Raw genomic sequence first — 22,486 nt, forward strand, 5'->3', positions numbered from 1 at the left:
AATGTTGCACATAGTATTCTGTTATGGCTTCCAACAACTGTGTCAATTACCATCCAAATCGGTCTATAACCTGATATAGCTCCCATATAAATCGATTTCCCAATTTGACTTCTTGAGCCCTCACAAGCCGCAATGCTTGTCCGATTTGGCTGAAATTTTGCATGTAGTGTTCTGTTATTACTTTCAACATCTATGCAAAATACGGTCCAAATCGGTCTATAACCAGATATAGCTCCCTCATTTTAGCAGAATCCATGGTGGTGGTTTCCCAAGATTGGGCCCAGCCGATCTTAGCACGTTTTTACTTGTTTTTATACCCTCCGCCATAGGATGGGGGTATACTAATTTCGTCATTCTGTTTGTAACTACTCGAAATATTCGTCTGAGACCCCATAACGTATATAATTTATATTCGTGATCGTCGTGACATTTTATGTCGATCTAGCCATGTCCATCTGTCCGTCTGTCTGTCTGTCGAAAGCACGCTAACTTTCGAAGGAGTAAAGCTAGCCGCTTGAAATTTTGCACAAATACTTCTGATTAGTGTAGGTCGGTTGGGATTGTCAATGGACCATATCGGTCCATGTTTTGATATAGCTGTCATATAAACCGATCTGGGTCTTGATTTCTTGAGCCTCTAGAGTGCGCAATTCTTATCCGATTGGAATGAAATTTTGCACGACGTGTTTTGTTATGATATCTAACAACTATGCCAAGTATGGTTCAAATCGGTCTATAACCTGATATAGCTGTCATATAAACCGATCTTGGGTCTTGATTTCTTGAGCTCCTAGAGGGCGCAATTCCTATCCGATTTGGCTGAAATTTTTCATGACGTATTTTATTATGACTTTCAACGACTGTGCTAAATAAGTTTCAAATCGGTCTATAACCTGATATTGCTGTCATATAAACCGATCTTGGGTATTGACTTCTTGAGGATCTTCAGGGCGCAATTCTTATCTGATTTGAATGAATTTTTGCGAGAAGTATTTTGTTATGATATCCAACAACTGTGCAAAGTATGGTTCAAATTGGTTCGTAACCTGATATAGCTGTCATATAAACCGATCTGGGGACTTGACTTCTTGAGTTTCTAGAGGGCGTAATTCCTATCCGATTTGGCTGAAATTTTTCATGACGTATTTTATTATGACTCTCAACAACTGTGCTAAATAAGATTCAAATCGGTTCATAACCTGATATGGCTGCAATATCAACCGATCTGGGATCTTGACTTCTTGAGCCTCTAGAGGTCGCAATTATTATCCGATTTGCCTGAAATTTTGTACGACGGATCCCCTCATGACCTTCAACATACGTGTTTATTATGGCCTGAATCGGTCTATAGCCTGATACAGCTCCCATATAAATCGATCTCTCTATTTTACTTCTTGAGCCCCCAAAGGACGCAATTCTTATTCGAATTGGCTGACATTTTACACAGATCTCCAACATATAATTTAATTGTGGTCCAAACCGGACCATATCTTGATATCGCTCTAATAGCAGAGCAAATCGTTTCTTATATCCTTTTTTTGCTGCCTAAGAAGAGATGCCGGGAAAAGAACTCGACAAATGCGATCCATGGTGGAGGGTATATAAGATTCGGCGTTTTAACTTGTTTTGTTTTTTTCAAGCAATTGGGCCGCACGAGTGCAGTCTATCTTTATCTTCTGCTACGTTTGCAGCTCTCCGTTGTATGATTCTCGCTCTATGCTTAGGGGGGACGAACTTATGCTGCTAAAGAATAAAAATCCGAATCGATGGTCGCTCTTTCGATCAATTTTACGAGTACATCCAGCACACTGGACGATTGTCTTGCATTGATCAAAACATGGTGAATTGGGTTCGTCACTTTTTCATAGCGATGTTATAACTTGGTGCTGCTAACTATTGGGTTGCCCAAAAAGTAATTGCGGATTTTTTAAAAGAAAGTAAATGCATTTTTAATAAAACTTAGAATGAACTTTAATCAAATATACTTTTTTCCCTTTTTTTCTAAAGCAAGCTAAAAGTAACAGCTGGTAACTGACAGAAGAAAGAATGCAATTACAGAGCTGTGAAATTACAAGCTGTGAAAAAATTTGTCAACGCCGACTATATGAAAAATCCGCAATTACTTTTTGGGCAACCCAATATCTTGTTTTGTTGCTACTATGTCTATTAGTGTGAGTCCATTATCAGACAAACCCTCTCGGGAACTAAATTTCCAACTTTTTGATCAAAGATACTCTTCTATCCTTTCCTGTCACTAGAATGTCCTGGAGAGATTATATTAATGTCATGTGTTGGGTAGGAGGCCACCGTGGCGCAGAGGATAGCATGTCCGCCTATAACGTCGAACGCCAGGGTTCAAATACCGGCATGAACATCAGAAAAAATGTTAGTGGTGGTTATCCCATTACTAATGCCGGTTACACTTATAGGGTATTCTGCCATGTTAAAAACTTCTGTATCAAGTGGTGTCGCTATACGTCAAGCCGTTTGAGCGCACCATAAAGAGGAGTCCCCTTATCATTGAGCTTAAACTATAATCGGACTGAGAGAAGTATCCCCTGTTCCTTAATGGAATGTTTACTCAGTATGTGCTGGGAAGCTTTCATGTGTGAGAACCAGAACTATTGGTCCTTGTATTTTATTCGGACATGGACATTTTATATAAGACTAATGTCCAAGAATGTGTTTTCCACCTTTGTATGTTTCATGTAGGGTATATTCCTTTAATTTGTATCCACTTCAAATATTCTCATAGATTTTTTTTGTTATTTTTATTTCAGCATAAATTCATGGTATTTATCGCAATTTATTTCTTGTGTCCCGCCTTGTGGTTAATGTAATTGTTGTCAATAGTTTTCATTTCGAGATGGTCAACACATTTGTTTGTCAATGGCTGTTGGATTTATCGTCTTGTAATTCGTGTTTAAGAAAATAAATTATTAATTGCTATTTAAACGGCTTGCTATGGTATTTTAAACTTTACTTCCATCCATCAAAAGAATGGACTGCAGCATTTATGCTGCACGCTTGAGGATGCTTATTTCTCTACATTGCTTTTATTTTATTCAATCAAAGTTTCGATAAGCAAATTGCCTTAAAGCTAGTTAATAAAGCCATAAGATCAAAATTTATACAGTATAATTAAATGAACAAGAGTTAACGAAACCCCTCATTATTTATTTATTTGGTGGTATTTAAATGTATATATTTTGCCATTGTTAATGGAGTTATTTGATTTGTGTTGTTGAAGAATATTGAACAGATGTTTCTTATATCTAAGAATATATTGAAGGAGAAAAAAATAACGAAATTTAAAAAAAAAATTCTTTTATATATTCTGGAATTTTGGTTTTAGCTAAAATAGTACTTTCTTCAGCAAATATGCACATTTATAGAAAATTAAAATATTTTTAAAAATTTCCCATAAATTTTAGGTTAGGTTTAAATGGCAGCCATCAGACTCACTTACACGTTTTCGTCCATTGTGATACATGGACGTTTTCGTCCATCGATACATTGTGATAGGAACAGAAGAAGGAAGATGCTTTCTAGTTCTTACCGTTGAACCATCCAGATCGCTTCAAAAAGCTCAATAACTTGCGAATGTTCACATTCGCTAAATCAGACAGGTTCTCAAAGAAATGGGAACCTAAAGTGGAACACACACACAAAAGGTGTTCTACAGTCTCTTCTTCGATGTCTTCACATCTGGCAACCTTCAGTCTGTCAGCATGTTTAGCGATTAGACAGCGACCTGTCACGACGGACACAATGACTGAGACGTCTGTTCTAGCCTTTAACAGCAAAGCAGTAGACCTCTTCAAGTCTAGATTAGGCCACATAGTTTTGGAATGCTCACAGTCCCCTCTTTGTGACCATCTATTATTTTTTGTCTCTCAGGCCTAGTCCTGAAAACTTAATTTACACGTCTCTAGAGGCATACCCACAGATTCCAGTATCCCTGAAATGTGTAAGGTAGTTCCTAGTCTCGCAAGCTCATCCGCTTTACAATTCCCTGGGATATCTCTGTGGCCCGGCACCCAGAATAGGTCAATTTTGAACTGCTCAGCCATCTAGTTGAGAGATCTGCGACAGTCGAGGCCGGTTTTTGTATTCAGAAATATGTTCTCCAGGGATTTAATGGCTGCCTGGCTGTCTGAGAAGATATTTATGCCAATCGTCGTAATGACATTATATCTTAGCCATTCCATCACTTCCTTCATAGCAAGGATCTTCGCTTGATACACACTGCTGTGGTCGGGTAGTCTTTCCGATATGACCATTTCTAGATCTTTAGAGTACACCCCAAAGCCCATCAACCTTATAGAAGTCTATGTAACTTCTGTGACCTGGGATATCGTAGTTCCAATCGGTTCTATCAGGAATAGTGGTACAGTACTTTTTATCAAAAAACGGCTCTGGTAGGATGTAATCCACACCATTTGGAACATCATATAGTGTATTAAGGATAACATAGTGTATGTAGCCGCCACATGACCAAAGAGAAAGCTCCCTTAGCCTTACGGCAGTGATCGCAGCAATTTGTCTAGCCGCAATGCCCACTGGCATAAATTCAGTGCTTCAGATGGAGTCGTCCTCAGTGCGGCTGTGATGCACAAACAAGCCATCCTTTGGATGGGGTTAAGTAGTCGGGTTGAGCAGTAGGTGGACTTTTGAAGCGCCGTTCACCAGACCACAGCATCATATATAGGTCTGCCAACTGCTGTATATACCCAGTGCATGACAATTTTTCCCAATGGCTCTCTTGTAGGTGTATAGGGCAAGAGTTACCTATCTTGCCCTTTCCAAAATGTTGGATTTTAAGTTCAATTTCGTGTCCAGCAAAACACACAGGTATTTTGCGCTTTCTGTAAATGGAACATTCTCTCCTCCCAAGGAGACAGGTTCCACTGTAGGCAGTTTGTATTTCCTGCTGAAAAGAACTACTTCTTACTTGCACAGATTTATACCTAGATCACTTTTGATAGCCCACTTTGCTATTGTACGTGGAGCTTCCTGAAGTATATCTCTTAGAGTGCTGGGAAATTTTCCCCTTACCGCAATAGCCATGTCAGCATACGCGACCACTTTTACACATTTTTCTTCCAGAGACAATACTATATTGTTAATGGCTATATTCCAAAGTAGAAAAGACAGTGCACCTTCTTAAGGATTTCTTTCTCCTTCCATCTTTCTTTCCTTCTTTTTAGATCCTCCAACTCCTTAATGATTGATGCCGGTTTTACATTATTGAAAGCACCTTCAATGTCAAAAAATGCTACCATTGTATATTCCTTGACAGCGAGAGTACCCTCTATATAGCCGACTAGGTCGGGAAGGTCCGTTTCAGTGGACTTGCCTTTATTATATGCATGTCGCTGCAGCGACAGGCGATCTCCAGCGATCTTTACCCTAAGATATGTTTCTAACAACCTCTCAAGAGTCTTCAGCATAAAAGATGAGAGACTAACAGCACGAAAATCTTTCGCCTTTGTGTGGTAGGGTTTTCCTGCTTTCGGAATGAAAATGACCTTCGTGTCCCTCCATCTTAGCCTAGACCTCAGATGTATCATCCACGAAGCTGCAGAATTCTACCCTTATGTTTTCTTAGCTAAGCCTTATAGATGTCCCAATTTTGTGGTGCTCTTGTGGCTTTTGCTCTGTTGAAGAGTTTTCTGCAGTCCTTCTTTAGACCAAGCAGCTCTGTGGTTAACCCCAGCGGTCGCTGTTTGCCCCTTGGCTTGGCACTAGGACATATTGACACAAGCGTGTCATTCAGGGCCTTCGTTATCCGCTTGACCACTATGTCTATATCCTCCGCTGTTTCCAATTCCTTTTCTGCTCTAGAAGGGAAAGACGTGCAGAATTTGTGCCGAAATTTATCCCAATCCGCCTTTCTTCTGTTTAGCCGAGGGACCACTTCTGCAGTATTTTCTCCAAGGCTGAAACTAATATAACGATGATCAGAGAGGCTGTGGTCATTTAACCCATCCCAGTCGCCTATTCTTCCTTTTATATCTTATGTCTTAACAATGTGCGGACGCACTGATCCAATTCTTAGACCAGTACCTAGTGGGCCGGGTCCTTGCAAATTGCAAATTTTGCCCATGAACATTCCATTAAGGAACAAGGGCAAACTTCTCACATATCCATGAGTGCAGTCCGATTCAAGTTTAAGCTCAATGATAAGGGGCCTCCTTTTTATAGCCGAGTCCGAGCGGCGTGCCGCAGTGCGACACCTCTTTAGAGAGAAGTTTCACATGGCATAGTACCTCACAAATGTTGCCAGCATTAGGAGGGGAAAACCACTGCTGAAAATTTTTTCTGATGGTCTCGGATTCGAAACCAGGCGTTCAGCGTCATAGGCGGACATGCTAACCTCTGCGCTACGGTGGCCTCCGGGCCGGGTCCTTAGAGACTGGATAAACCATATGCTAAGGAACAGGTGTATAAACTGTGTGTCCCATGGCATCAATATAAGGGAGAAAGTGGCACAGCGCACGCCACAGGGGGCAATTTTATCGCCAATTCTATGGATAAACCATAAATGACCTATTGCGGATGCTGACTGAGGAAGGATTTGAACCCGTCTGCTATGCAGGTGATGTTATAATACTTCTTAGGTGTATGGATCCGAACCAGCTATGCAGAAGGGCCGAAAGGGTCTTGCATATTGCATATGACTGGGCTAGACCCAGAGGTCTTAATATTAACCCAGAAAAGACCGAAATCTGCCTGTTCACGAGGAAGACCAAGGTGGGCCCATTTAACGCACCACATTTCCTCAATTAAACGATTTCGATATCTGACAAGGTCAAATACTTAGGTGTGATCTTGGACAGGAAACTGAATTGGAAGTGTCCCATTCAGGAGCGTACTGAGAAGGCTCTCAGATGTTGGGCTCTATGTAGACGGGCCGTAGGCTCGAAAAGGGGCCTGAATGCGAGGATAGTACACTGGCTCTACAGGAGTGTGATTAGACCAATAATTACTTAGGCCTGAGTTGTTTGGTGGACCGCTATGGAGAAAAAGTGCAACATAAGGACCATACAACAGGTTCAAAGAAAATTTCGTTGTATTGGCATAGGCGGAGCGATGAGGACCACGCCCACTAGGGCACTGGAAAGGTTTCCGATCGGATACCTGAGATGAACCTTGATGTCAAGTGAGAGGCACTGCTGCCATCGGCACAGTCTTGGACTGACGGAACCCTATTATTGCTATCTGGAAGATCATGTTACGCGGATGAATCAAAATCTGTTTTAGACTGCATGGCCATAATACAAGTCGGAGGCCACCGTAGCGCAGAAGTTAGCATGTTCGCCTATGACGCTGAACGAATTCGACATCCGCATTCAGGGCGAAGTGTCCCCACCCTAAAAAGATATTAGAGAGTTAAAGAAGGCGCAGCGGAGCGGGCCCGGTTCGGCTAGTTTTATCATAAAGAAACTCACATACGAGCAACGACTGCAACTCGCGGAGATTTATTATCGATATTCTTGCTCTGTGGCAAATGTCAAGGGAATTCAACTGTTTTCTCGAAATATTGTGTTCAGCAATGAGGCTTTTTTCTTGTTAAATGGATACGTTAACATGTAAAACTGTCGCATATGGGCAAAACAATAGCTACTTGCCGTAAAGAGTTTCCGAAGCATCCCGAAAAATCAACAGTTAGGTGTAGGTTTATGGGCTGGTGGCATCATTGGTTAATGTTTTTGGGCGTAAAAATTCAAGGTCGTTTTCAAGGTCAAACACGCTGTAACTCCTTCATTTTTTCGAATTTCGAATATTTTCTAGCATTCCGCAGTTCGAAATTCGAAGACGATTCGTAAAATAAACAGAATTACTTAAAATTTCACATTTTATTTTTTTTTCATTTTTTTAGCAAAGGCTAACTAACCCCTTATGAAAATTTTCAATTTTTGATGCGAAAAAATTTTTCGAGTTGAGCATGGAGTGTTGAAGGTTATGGCAAAAAATTCGGTTTAGCGCAACTCCTATGTTTTTTTATTCAAAAACAAGCTCAAAATCGCAAAACTTATATCCAAAAAACGCAAAAAAATCGACGTGAGTTTGCAATTGCTGTAACTTCCTTATTTTTGCAAACTTCACAATTTCTGAGGACACCGTTGGATTCATAGGGAAAATCTCTTTCCGTAGAGGTGCCACATGAAGCAATACTGTAAAGTTTTCTATGAAAAACATGGCAAAAAGCAAAATTTTTTGCGCGTAAAAATTCAAGATCGTTTTCAAGGTCAAACACGCTGTAACTCCTTAATTTTTTCGAATTTCGAATATTTTCTAGCATTCCGCAGTTCGAAATTCGAAGACGATTCGTAAAATAAACAGAACTACTTAAAATTTCACATTTTATTTTTTTTCCATTTTTTTGCAAAGGCTAACCCCTTATGAAAATTTTCAATTTTTGATGGGAAAAAAAATTTCGAGTTGAGTATAGAGTATTGAAGATTATGACAAAAAAATCGGTTTAGCGCAACTCCTATGTTTTTTATTCAAAAAACAAGCTTAAAATCGCATAACTGATATCCAAAAAAAAAAAAAAACGCAAAAAATCGACGTGAGTTTGCAATTGCTGTAACTTCCTTATTTTTGCAAACTTCAACATTCTGAAGACACTGTTGGATTCGTGAAAAAAATGCCATTCCAATATGGACGAAGCTGGACGAAGCAATACTCTTTCCCATTCCCTTGAAACTTTAGAATACTGCTTCAAAATCACATAGTTCATGTTCCAAAAAGTCAAAAAAACCAACTTGAGTTTGTAATTGCTGTGACTTCCTTATTTTTGCAAACTTCGCAATTTTCAGACAGAATCGTCAGAACCTATTTTTTCGAAATTTTTGCATATTGTGTAGGTTGGTCTGGAAGGAAACTTAGGCTATAAAAGTTTTCGATATCGGAAGGGGACGGACCCTCACCCTTATGCCAAAAACACAATCCAAAATCAAAAGTATGCCGGTCGGGGCAATACAGGTATCAAATGAAAGGTATTAAAGAGTACAATACGAATATGGTATAAAAAATTTTAGTCTAAGTACTCCCCAAACAGACATATTGAACCTTCATTTCAATATGGGGCTCAAATGAAAGGTATTCGGGAGTAAAATCAGATCGAAGTATAGGAGGTCACCCCACGCCTTAAAAACGCCATTAGACCCATTATGACTATATGATACTTGGCTGATCAGATTCACTTAAAATTTTCATAGATTGTGTACGTTTATCTGGAAGGAAACATAGGCTATATAACTTTTAGATATCGGGTGAAGGCGGACCCTCGCACTTACCCCAAACACGCCACCCACATCCGAAAGTGGTTCGATGGGCACAATAAGGGTATCAAATGGAAGGTATTGGAGACCAGAAAACGAATATGGTATTGAAATTTGGGTCCAAGAACCCAGCGGGCCGCCCCAAACCAAAAACTCCTCTAAACGGAAATATTCGACGTTCCTATCAATATGGGACTCAAATGAATAGTATCCGGCAGTAGATTACAAATATGGCATAAAACATTAGGTTCAAGTAATGGGAGGTCGCCCACCCCCAAATACCCCCAAATGGTCATATTAGCCTACCATGGCTATATGTGACTTAAATGAAAGGTATTCGGGAGTGGATTACGAATATGACATTAAAATTTACGTTCAACTCTATTCCTCCTAAAGATACGTCAAATGGGTTATTTGACCCACTATGACAATATGGGACTTAAATGAAAAATATTTGAGAGTAGAATACGAATTTGATATCCAATTTTGGAGCCAAGTGTTTTGGGGTACGCCCTAAAGCACCCCTTAAACTGAACTTCATTTCCGTTGGGAATAAAGAACAAATTTGATGTATATTTTCAGTGCAATCGGCACGGTGGGCGCCCAGCCCCAAACACCTTCGAAAAGGTTCATATTTACCGGCCGTGGCAATATGGGGCTCAAATTAAAGGGATTTGGAAGTGCAGCACGAATTTTATATCCATATTTGAGTCGAAATGTCTGTCATTACCTTAAGGAAGAATATTACCACCAGGAACGGAGAAGGTGCAAATTCTCACACATCAATGAGTGCTTTCCGATTCAAGCCTAAACTCAATGATAAGGGACCTTTTTTATAGCCGAGTCTGAACGGCGTCCCGCAGTGCGACACCTTTTTGGAGAAAATTTTTTAACTGCGATGCATGGCATTGTGCCTCGCAAATGTCGCGAGCATTAAGAGGGGTAAACACCGCTTTGTTCGTTCTCACCAGGATTTGAACGCGTTCAGCGTCATAGGCAACAATGGCGCGAATTCGATATCCGCTTTCAGGGCAAAGTGGCCCCACCCTAAAATGATGTTAGAGAGTTGAAGAAGGCGCATCGGAGCCGGCCCGGATCGGCTAGTAAAGTATATATATTCTTGATCGTCATGACATTTTCAGTCGATCTACCCATGTCCGTCCGTCTGTCTGTCGAAAGCACGCTAACTTTCGAAGGACTAAAACTAGCCGCTTGAAATTTTGCACAAATACTTTTTTTTTTAGTGCAAGTCGGTTGGGATTGTAAATAAGCCATATCGGTCCATGTTTTGATATAGCTCCCATATAAACCGCACAATTCTTATCCGATTTAGCTGAAATTTTGCATGAGATGTTTTATTTTGAGTTGCAACAACCGTGCTGAGCATGGTTGAAATCGGTCCATAACCTATATAAGTGTCATATAAACCGATCTGGGATCTTGACTTCTTCTTCTTCTATAGGGAGCAATGCCTATCCGATTTGGCTGAAATTTTGCACGACGTATTAAGTTAGGAGTTCAAACAACCATGCTGAGTATGGTTGAAATCGGTCCATAACCTGATATAACTGTCATATAAACCCATCTTGGATCTTGACTTCTTGAGACACTAGAGGGCGCAATTTTTATCCGATTTGGCTGAAATTTTGCACGACGTGTTTTGTTATGACTTCTAATAACTGTATCAAACATGGTTCAAATCGATCCATAACCTGATATAGCTGTTATGCAAAACCGATCTGGGATCTTGACTTCTTGACCCTCCAGAGGGCGTAACTATTGGGTTGCCCAAAAAGTAATTGCGGATTTTTGGGTGTCAAATATGTTTCGAATTGGTCTATAGCCTGATACAGCTCCGATATAAGCCGATCTCTCTATTTTATTTCTTGAGGCCCTAAAGGGTGTAATTCTTAGTCGAATTGGCTACTATGGCTACTATGGAATTGGCTACTATGCAATTATGGTCGGAAACCGACCATAACTTAATATTGCTCCAATATTATAGCAACTATTTTCTTTTATCCTTTGTTAGCCTAAAAAGAGATATCGGGAAAAGAACTCGACAAATGCGATCTATGGTGGAGGGTACATAAGATTCGGCCCGGCCGAACTTAACACGCTTTTACTTGTTCAGCATTTAGGAGTATGTCGATATAGTTGCATGGGGCGGATTAATATCTGCAGCCTCTTTTCAACCCAACCCAACCTAACCTACCAAAAAGCAGCAGTTTTTAAAATTCAATCCTCTTTAAGACATCTCAAACCGCCTTTACAATTATTGCTTACTCTATTGAATTCTTTCATCATCATTGTTGATAGTTTTCCCAACAAATAATGAGATTGCATTAGGGAGACAAGCAATCTCGCCAACTACTGGGCGTTACAATTTAGGACAATATTACAACCAATCTAGATCAAATTGCCTCAAAGTAAATCGATGAAGCTCAAACTAGGTCTTCTTAAGTGTATGCTCATCCATAGCTACCAAAGAAAAAATAAGCAGTCAGATTTATTGGCATTCATTAGGGAACCAGGCAAACTAAACAAAACTCCACAACCTATAGTTTAAGGAAGAAAGACCCGCAAATAACAACAAATAATTATAGGCTAGAGCATTTATTACAAAATTTTATGGAAGGAAATTTTATTAATTTTTTTTTGTCTTGCTTTCGACTAAGCCTTGCTGGCATGATGTTTAGCTTAACAAAAGCTGCCAGACTTAATGATTACGGTAATCAAATAGGTAATGAAGAAAAAAACTACATCGAAATTCGATAATGATATGTAGATCATATCGTGGATTATTGAAGCAAATTAGCAACTGACTATGATTACAATAATTGACAATAAATTATTGTCCTTATTTAATAGACTTTTAATTCAAATTCCTGTTCGTGCGTTACCTTTCCATTCATGGGGTCATCTTCTATATCCTCATAATTGCAATGGCAATCAATGCCAATTTCCCCAAAAAAAACAAACAAAAATAAATGCCCAATTTTTAGCCATGTTTTAGGAATTTTTAATTTTTTTGTTTAAACTAAACAAAAGAATATTTTTCAAAGATTATCATGCAATTAAAATTCTTAGTAAAATAACTACAAACTTAAAGATAAACCCCCCCAAAAAAAAAAAAAAAAAATCATGGCAATCATCAACACGACAAGGCGATACAATTGTGCCGAAATAAATGTCCCATTGAATGCGATTCACACAACAATTACAATAACCACCTACAACAACAACCACACCACAATTTAAGTCTGCAGGCCTTTGTTCTGGCTAAGGCAAGGCGCTTAAAGAACAATTAAAAATGAAATTCTGCTTTTTGCACAATCAAACACAAAAGCCCAGAGTTTAAGCAAATCAAGACTTGAAAGAAGAAAAAAAAACTCACAAAGGCAATGGTCGACCACTTTGTTTGACACAACACAAACGCAGACGCCGCATAGCGGCAAAATTATTTAAATTGTAATCATTTTAATTAAATAAAGACGAGGTAGAAGAAAATTAACACAAAAGAGCGCACCTTAACAATTTCAGTAAATACAACGTCAACTTCTTCTTTTTCAACTTTTTTGTCATGCCTTGTCTTAAGTTTGGTTGGCAAATGGTCTTTTTTTTTGGGAAAACAAAAACCCCAAAAATTTCACAGCCTTTTAGACAACGACAATTTTCGGTTGCTATTTCTTTTGTTGAAATTCAGCATCAGCACCACCACCACCACTAGCTGAGCTTGGAAAAAATTAAAGAAATTATGCAATTTTTCGGTTATTTTGTTTGCCATTTTTTTTTTTTGTTCACTTCTAGCCCAGCTTATCTTAAAAACAAAATTTCTGTTAAGGCTTGTCAGCGGGTGGAAGATATTTTTCTTCGAGCCTCCTTTATGTCTTCTATTTGGGAAATTGTATACAAAGTTTACTTTGAAACTTGTTAATTATGCAAATTTTCCGCTGATTGTGGAGTTTTATATTCCATGCTGTCTGCCACCGCTATGGCTGTGGTTGCCTTTGTCAACTCCTCCCTCTTGCCTTCATCTGCAGCAGCAGCAGCACCAGCAGCAGCATCTCGTTTTTATCCTCTTCTACTCTGGCATGTTTATTTAAATAATAATTATGTACTTATGTTTAAAGTATTCAACAAAAACCAAAAAAAAACATTTTTTTTTTTCAAATTCAATAGAATATCTAAGTGAATTTTGCCGAAAATAATTGCCAGAATTGTTTCAAGATAACCCACCATTCAAAATGACTGAATGCAATAATACAATCCCTCTTTGGAATAACTACAACGTTCCATGTCAAAGCCATCACAATTTGGAGTGTTCTTGTGTCATGCAAGAGAATTCATTTTTGTTTGCTTCTATACCAAATTCATAGGAGATAAAAATTATTTTACAACTTAACTACCTCAGACAGTAGTTAGAGTGACCAGAGTTATTAAACATATAGCCTATTTGAAAAAATATGCAAAATATCAAAAACTTTAGAATCAAACAAAAGACTTAAGAAACAAGCGCCTTACACTAGGCAATAAAAGACTTAAGAAACAAGCACTTTTACTTACTCTAGAATCAAACAAAAGACTTAAGAAACAAGCGCCTTACAATAGGCAATAAAAGACTTAAGAAACAAGCACTTTTACTTACTCTAGAATCAAACAAAAGACTTAAGAAACAAGCGCCTTACACTAGGCAATAAAAGACTTAAGAAACAAGCACTTTTACTTACTCTTACTCTATGGACCCAAGAGAAAAAGAGTTGTTTCTATAACCTCAAATTTTTTATACCCTCCACCATAGGAAGGGGGTATACTAATCTAGTCACTCCGTTTGTAACAACTCGAAATATCGATCAGCTCCCCTTAAAGTAGATATATTCTGGATCGTCTCGACATTCTGAGTCTATCTAGCCATATCCGCACCAAATTATAATACCTTGTACCACAGTGGTGGTGTAGGGTATAAAAAGTCACAAGGCCTCCAGATCAACAAGTAAGGAACCAAATTGATTACGTTGTGATTACGCTGGAGCGAACATATTGGGTTGCCCAAAAAGTAATTGCGGATTTTTTAAAAGAAAGTAAATGCATTTTTAATAAAACTTAGAATGAACTTTAATCAAATATACTTTTTTTTACACTTTTTTTCTAAAGCAAGCTAAAATTAACAGCTGTTAACTGACAGAAGAAAGAATGCAATTACAAAGTCACAAGCTGTGAAAAAATTTGTCAACGCCGACTATATGAAAAATTGGCAATTACTTTTTGGGCAACCCAATATATCGTCTCGACATTCTGATTCGATCTAGCCATGTCCGTCTGTCTGTCGAAATCACGATAGCGGTCGACGCGTAAAGCTAGGCGCTTGAAATTTTGCACAGACAACTAATATTGATGAAGGCCGTTGGGGATTGCAAATGGGGGATATCGGCTCAGATTTAGATATAGCTCGCATATAAACCGATCTCCCGATTTGACTTCTGGAGCCCATAGGGGTCGCAATTTTTGTCCAATTTGGCTAAAATTTAGCAAGTTGTGTTCTATTATGACTTCCAACAACTGTGCCGAGTATCGTTCAAATCGTTCAAGAAGCTGGTATAGCTCCCATATAAACCGATCGTCCGATTTGACTTCTTGAGCACCTGGAATCTTCAATAACTTGATATAGCACCTATATAAACCGATTTCCCGATTTGTGTTCTTGAGCCCTTACAAACCGCAATTTGTGTCCGATTTGGGTGAAATTTTGCATGTAGTGTTTTGTTGATACTTCCAACAACTATGTCAAGTACGGTTCAAATCGGTCAAGAAGCTGATATAGCTCCCATATAAACCGATTTCCTGATTAGACTTCTTGAGCCCTTACAAGCCGCAATTTGTGTCCAATTTGGCTGAAATTTTGCATATAGTGTTTTGTTGATACTTCCAACAACTATGTCAAGTACGGTCCAAATCGGTCAAGAAGCTGATATAGCTCCCATAGAAACCGATTTCCCAATTTGAATTCTTGAGCCCTTACAAGCCGCAATTTTTGTCCGATTTGGCTGAAATTTCGAACATCGTGTTCTGTTATGACTCTCAATAACTGTGTCAAGTACGGTCCAAATCGGTCTATAACCAGATATAGCTCCCATATTTTAGCAGAATTCATGGTGGTGGGTTCCCAAGATTCGGCCCGGCCAAACTAAGCACGCTTTTACTTGTCCTTTTTAAGTTTCTGCTGTTAGTCCGTCAATCCATTGTCTGTCCATTTATTGTCCGTCCGTCCGCCCTTGTTCCATCCGTCACATTGTCCAATGTCTCCAAATCATTACATCTTAAAGTACCAATGTATCTTAGTGCACCTTTCAAAAAATTTGGACAACTGCGATTCATGGTGGGGGTAGCATGAGATGCGGCCCAGCTTTTATATGGGCTGACCTTTGGATTCCCACTACCATGGATTTTATTACCCGTTTTACAAAGAGCTTTACTAAGAAATATGTGGACATGGAAATTTTGAAGGAGTCGGTGTGGCAGTATATCCTAATTTTTGTGATTCTCGTCTCCGAACTCTTCCCTCCTCTTTTAATCAAGCTATACCAGACGAAGTTTCACATGATGTTCTAATTTTTTTTAGCAACTTGTCTGATTTAGCGGGTGTAAACATTCGCAAGTTGTTGTCAATGGTAGGAAATAGAAGGCAGTTTCCTTCTCCTGTCTATGTGGTATCTCAATGGAAGAAAATGTCTAAGTGAATCTGATGGCAGACTGCCATTTAAACCTAACCTAATCTAACCTTGTTCAAGGTAGGTTAATTTCCCGTTTCCAACTATCTGCAGTCTTTGGCGATATGATCGTTAGTTTCTCAGGCAACTCTTCAGCAAAAACTGCTGATCCTTCTCCTGAGTCCCCAACCTGTCTGTCTTCTTCTTTCATGCCGGAAATCACCATCGCCAAGCCAAGTCCTTAGCGACATCAGAAACACGATTCATGGACCTACAATACTATGGTTGGCCTTAGTTCTCTTGGGTATGGGATGGGCACAAGGTGACCGCTGACTTTTGAATGATTGCTGCATCGTTGGCGAATCAGAACATTGATCATCCGGGATAACCTGGCCAGCTACCATTCCTTGCGCCGATTTAAAGCAGTCTCACTACTTATTCGTGAGATTATTGAGATCCGTCTTAACAAGCCTCTTAATAAACTTCGCAGCAAGGTGCCAAATATTGGTTTGCCCAAAAAGTAATTGCGGATTTTTTAAAAGAAAGTAAATGCAAATATACTTTTTTTACACTTTTTTTCTAAAGCAAGCTAAAAGTAATAGCTGATAATTGACAGAAGAAAGAATGCAATTACAGAGTCACAAGCTGTGAAAAAAATTTGTCAACGCCGACTATATGAAAAATCCGCAATTACTTTTTGGGCAACCCAATACTTTCCCTCCTTGAAGGGTTTATAAATTGCAAATTTTGCCCATGAAAATTCCACTAAGGAACAGGGGCAAACTTCTCACATATCAATGAGTGCAGTCCGATTCATGTTTAAGCTCAATGATAAGGAGCCTCCTTTTTGTAGCCGAGTTCAAACGGCGTGCCGCAGTGCGACCCCTCTTTGGAGAGGAGTTTTTACATGGCACAGTACCTCACAAATGTTGCCAGCACTAGGAGGGGTAAACCACCGCTGAAATTTTTTTTCTGATTTTCTCGCCAGGATTCGAACCCAGGCGTTTAGCGTCATACATTCCTTTAAGGAACGGGGTCGAACTTCTCACATATTACTGAGTGCTGTCCAGTTCAAGTTTAAGGTAAAATAAGGGACCTCCTTTTTATAGCCGACACCTCTTTGGCGAGAAGTTTTTTACAAGGCTTCTATGCATGGCATAGTTACTCACAAATGTCGCCAGCATTTGGAGGGGTAAACCACCGCCGAAAATGTTGTTCTGATTTTCTCGCCAGGATTCGAACCCAGGCGTTCAGCGTCATAGGCGGACATGCTAACCTCTGCGCTACGGTGGTTTAAACCTCATCTTATTTGATGTTCATGTAGCAAATATTCTCCTCTCTGTAATTTTGCGAATTCGCCCATGAACATTCCTTTAAGGAACAGGGTTGAACTTTTCACATATAACTGAGTGCTGTCCGGTTCAAGTTTAAGGTAAAATAAGGGACCTCCTTTTTATAGTCGACACCTCTTTGGCGAGAAGTTTTTACAAGGCTTGGCATAGCACCTCACAAATGTCGCTAGTTCTTGGAGGGGTAAAACAACGCTGAAAATTTTCTCTGATGGTCTCGCCACGATTCGAACCCAGGCGTTCAGCATCATAAGCAGACATGCTAAACTCTGCGTTGTAATTTTACAACGCTTAAATATTCACGAACACCGCAATCCTCAGTCGATAGTAGGTACCGTGGAGGACCTCTCAGTTATAACCAAATTTGCTGCCTAGCTATCTTTGACCATAGCCAAACAAAAGACTTAAGAAACAAACTCTGCCATCAATAAAACACACTTGACCACCTTAGCCCAGCAGCTTAAACAAAAATTCCCAAATATTTACAAAATATAATCAAAAATGTTTTCTGATGTTCTCGCCAGGATTCGAACCCAGGCGTTCAGCGTCATAGGCAGACATGCTAAACTCTGCGCTGTAATTTTACAACGCTTAAATACTCACGAACACCGCAATCCTCAGTCGATAGTAGGTACCGTGGTGGACCTCACAGTTACAACCAAATTTGCTGCCTAGCTATCTTTGACCATAACCAAACAAAAGACTTAAGAAACGAACTCTGCCATCCGTAAAACACACTTGACCACCTTAGCCCAGCAGCTTAAACAAAAATTCCCAAATATTTACAAAAAATAATCAAAAATTTCAGGGAGTGTTTTTTAGCCCATTGCGATCATTCTTTGGCTTCTCAAAAAAAAAAAAAATAAGACAATGATCACATCAGTGTTCTTATGCAAGAAGCCATACAATTGTGTTAAGTTTTGTGTCGAACAAAGCAAAAGTAGCATCAGCAGCAATAATTGTTTTCTAGTTTTTTTTTTTCTTCTTCTTTTTTAGGTTCTGATCAATTGCCTTGGCCATTGGATAAATCACAAAGAGTATAATTTGGTTAGATTTTATATTTCTTGGAAAAGTAGGTGTTAGGAGCAGCTGTTGAGATTTCTATCGCACAGGATTACAAAGTAAGTAGTTATGTTTTAAACAGATTGCAAAAGGTCAGAAATTGTGTTGGATATTGTAATTTTTTTTTTTTTTTTTGGTGTTCGACTTCTTTTGTTGATACTTTTATTTGTGATTGATTTGCTTGGGGTGTAATTTGAAGCGACGGTGATGATGATTATATGGCATGGTACATATAAAATTTATGAAAATAAATGGGTTATGAGCTATGAGGTAGTTTTGTATTGTGAAACAAGAATGAAATAATAATTTAATAAATATTGTCTAAGAAATTTAACAAGCTATGTGTTTTGGGTGAGTATTGAAATAATTTGAATAAAATACGAAAACCTATATAAAAAAAACCAGTAAGGAAAGGCAAAAGTCGGGTGGTGCCGACTGTATAATACCCTACACCTACCCTCTAAGTACCAAGTGGGAGCTATCGCTTATTTTAAACCAATTTTGATTGACCTCGACGGATGTTTTCGGATGGTTTAGTAATCAATCCGTATCACATTTCGAGCAAAAATATGTTCAGACTGCAATAACTACGATTGACAAATGACAACATTATTGGAAATTACCCAAAATATATGGGAGCTGGGAGCTGAACCAATTTCGAACAAATTTATTAAATATTGTGGTAGTCGATATTGATCAATAAATGCGCTTGCTGTGACTCTAGAGGTGAAAATCGGGCTATACACATATATGGCAGCTATATTTAAATCTGAACCGATTTCTATAAATTTCACCAGTAACATTAAGAGTCATAAGAAAATCCCTTCTGGCAAATTTCGACAGAATCGGTTGATAGAGCTCTTTATTGCAATATATTTCAAAATCGGATGAACATATATTGCAAATTTTGCCCATGAACATTCCATTAAGGAACAGTTCACATATCAATGCGTGCCGCAGTGCGTCACCTCTTTGGAGAGAAGTTTTACATGGCATAGTACCTCACAAATGTTGCCAACATTAGGAGGGGAAAACCACCACTGAAATTTTTTTCTGATGCTCTCGCCAGGATTCGAACCCAGGCGTTCAGCGTCATAGGCGGACAAGCTAACCTCTGCGCTACGGTGGCCTCCATATATATACGGTGGACATATATTGGGTTGCCCAAAAAGTAATTGCGGATTTTTCATATAGTCGGCGTTGACAAATTTTTTCACAGCTTGTGACTCTGTAATTGCGTTCTTTCTTCTGTCAGTTATCAGGTGTTGCTTTTAGCTTGCTTTAGAAAAAAAGTGTAAAAAAGTATATTTGATTAAAGTTCATTCTAAGTTTTATTAAAAATGCATTTACTCTCTTTGAAAAAATCCGCAATTACTTTTTGGGCAACCCAATATATTAGGTATCCAAATTTATCAGATCGAGGAAACCTTGTCTGAGACATGAATAATTTGGGGAATACAGGGTAGCAGGCATGGAAAACCAGAACCGTTGTTTTTGTTATCATTGTTGGCATTGCCGGCGAACTCAAACACCTCAAAATGAACGAAATGTTTATATATCGCAGAATAAATCGTAATAATAATACTGATACCATTACCAAACGCCAGGGAGGTGGTCTAAAACAATTGCAGCAACACTTGAATAGTTCGCAAAGCGAATTCCTGCCTTAGCTTTCCTTTTTTGAGGTTAGGTTAGGTTCAACAAGTAAAAGCGTGCTAATTTCGACCGGGCCAAATCTTGAGAAACCACCACCATGGATTTTGCCAAAAATTTATATAAAATAAATTTAAACAAAATAAGTTTATTCTACATACCAAACTTCTGTTAAACCAGCAAAAATTAAAGGTTCTCCAAGGATGATGGAGAGACCGGTTTATATGGTAGCTATATCTGGTTATAGACCGGTTTTGAGCGTACTTAGCACAGTTGTTGGAAGCCAAAGTGAAAATTTCAGCCAATTCGGAAAATGGCGGCTTGTAAGGGGTCAAGAAGTCATATCGGGGGATCGGTTTATATGGGAGCTATATCATGTTCTTGATCGATGTAGACCATACTTCGCACAGTTATTGGAAGTCACAACGGGAAAATATGTGCAAAATTGCAACCAAATCGGACAAAAATTGCGGCTTCCAGGGGCTCAAGAAGTCAAATTGGGAGATTGGTTTTTATGGGAGCTGCATCAGGTTATAGACGGATTTCAAAATGTTAGCCAATTCGTTCAAAATTTGTGGCCTGTAAGGGCTCAAGAAGTCAAATCGGGAGATCAATTTTTATGGGAGCTTTATCAGGTTAAAGACCGATTTAACCCTTCTAAGCACAGTTGTTGAAAGTCAAAATAGAATATTTGATGCAAAATTTCAGCCAAATGGGACAAAAATTGCGGCTTCCAGGGGCTCAAAAAGTAAAATCGGGAGATCGGTTTATATGGGAACTATATCTAAATCCGAACCGATGTGGTCCATTTGCAATCCCCAACGACCCACATCAATTTGTGCAAAGTTTTAAGTTCGACCGCTATCGTGATTTTGAGAGACCGACAGACGGGCGGACGGCCAATTTTCAAATTTCAGACCTCTAGTTCGATCTGTAGAGAAAGTACCAAAAGGTACCAATTGTTGTAGTAATTGGTACAACAATACTGGTACAACAATACGGTACTGGTCTAAGGATGACCCAATCCTTAGACAAGTACCGGGTGGTGGCCAGTGTGTCGGTTCGGGCATTATTAGAAGCCCACTCGATGTCAATGCATAACGCCAGTGTGTACTTCTTGGCATCGAAGGATTCTTCTATTTTATGCACAATCTCGTGCAGGGCAGTCTCCACTGACCTTCCTTTGACATAGGCATGCTGTTTGTATTTCAACAGTTCGCTGGATGTCCTACTCTTTATCATGGTGTCCACAATTCGTTCCATGGTTTTGAGTAGAAAGAACGTAAGGCTTATAGGCCTGCTTGTCTTTGGTGTCGCATAACTAGCCTTGCCGGGCTTGGGTATACCACACTTGCCTCACGCCAGGATTTCAGAGTACATACAAGTTCCAGGCACGCTGTGAAAATATTCCACAGGTGGGGCACCAGGTAGCCTCCCTCCTTCTATAGTAACGCTGGATATATTCCATCAGGTTCGGGTGACTAAAATGGTTTAAAGCTCCTCAAGGCTTCCTTCAACATAAATTCCCTTATTATACACCTTCAACGTCATTATTCCAAGATTCCAGTATCTCCGTAAGTCCCATCGCATCGTGTGGAAAATGCGTTTCTATCAAAAGCCTCATCCTCCGTTGTCTCTGCTCTCATTCTCATGTCCACTAAAGTTTCAGTTTGGACATCGGTTTTCGAGAGAGAAACTTTATCTTGGCGCCGTCATTAACGCTATCGACCTGTTCGCATAAAAGCTTCCAGGGGCACGTTTTGCCGCTCTGGTAATCTTATTGTATTCCTTGAGCCGTGCGTATAACACATCCCAATAAACTTCCGCCTTTTTACGACGTGCTCTGTTAAAACATCTGCGGACCTCTTTCCCAGTATTGCGAGTCTCTTGGGTGGATTTCCTTTCCCAAAGAGGACAACTATCTTCGAAAGATCCCACCAATACAGTCGTAATCCTGTTGTCATTTTCGCTAATGTCTTCTATGCTTGGACAATCTAAATTATCTTGTCAAAGTCTTCCTCTGAGTAGTCTTCCGAATTTTGTCCAGTTGGTTTTCAACTTATTATGAAAGCTTATCGGATTCGACGCAGGCCGTGCTGTTCTAATCGTAATGTAGCGAGGATCAGAGAAGGAATGCGCCATGGAGGCTATCCAATCCTGAACCTCAACGATTGGAACCGAATATATTGGCACATCTAACAAATGTAGCGGTGTTACCAATGCTAAGTGTTATTAGGTCGGTAGTATTGAGTATCCTACAGGGCTTGGCATCGCTTATTAATGTTGGTACTAACCCACGAAATGTGGTGAGAGTTCGCCTATCGCCCTCATAGTAGAACTTAAATGTTTTAAGCCAATGGATTTTTAATGCAAATTTGCCATGAACATTCCATTAAGGAACTGGGGCAAACTTCTCACAAAT

The sequence above is a fragment of the Stomoxys calcitrans genome, chromosome 2 (assembly GCF_963082655.1).
Source record: "Stomoxys calcitrans chromosome 2, idStoCalc2.1, whole genome shotgun sequence".
NCBI lineage: Eukaryota > Metazoa > Arthropoda > Insecta > Diptera > Muscidae > Stomoxys > Stomoxys calcitrans.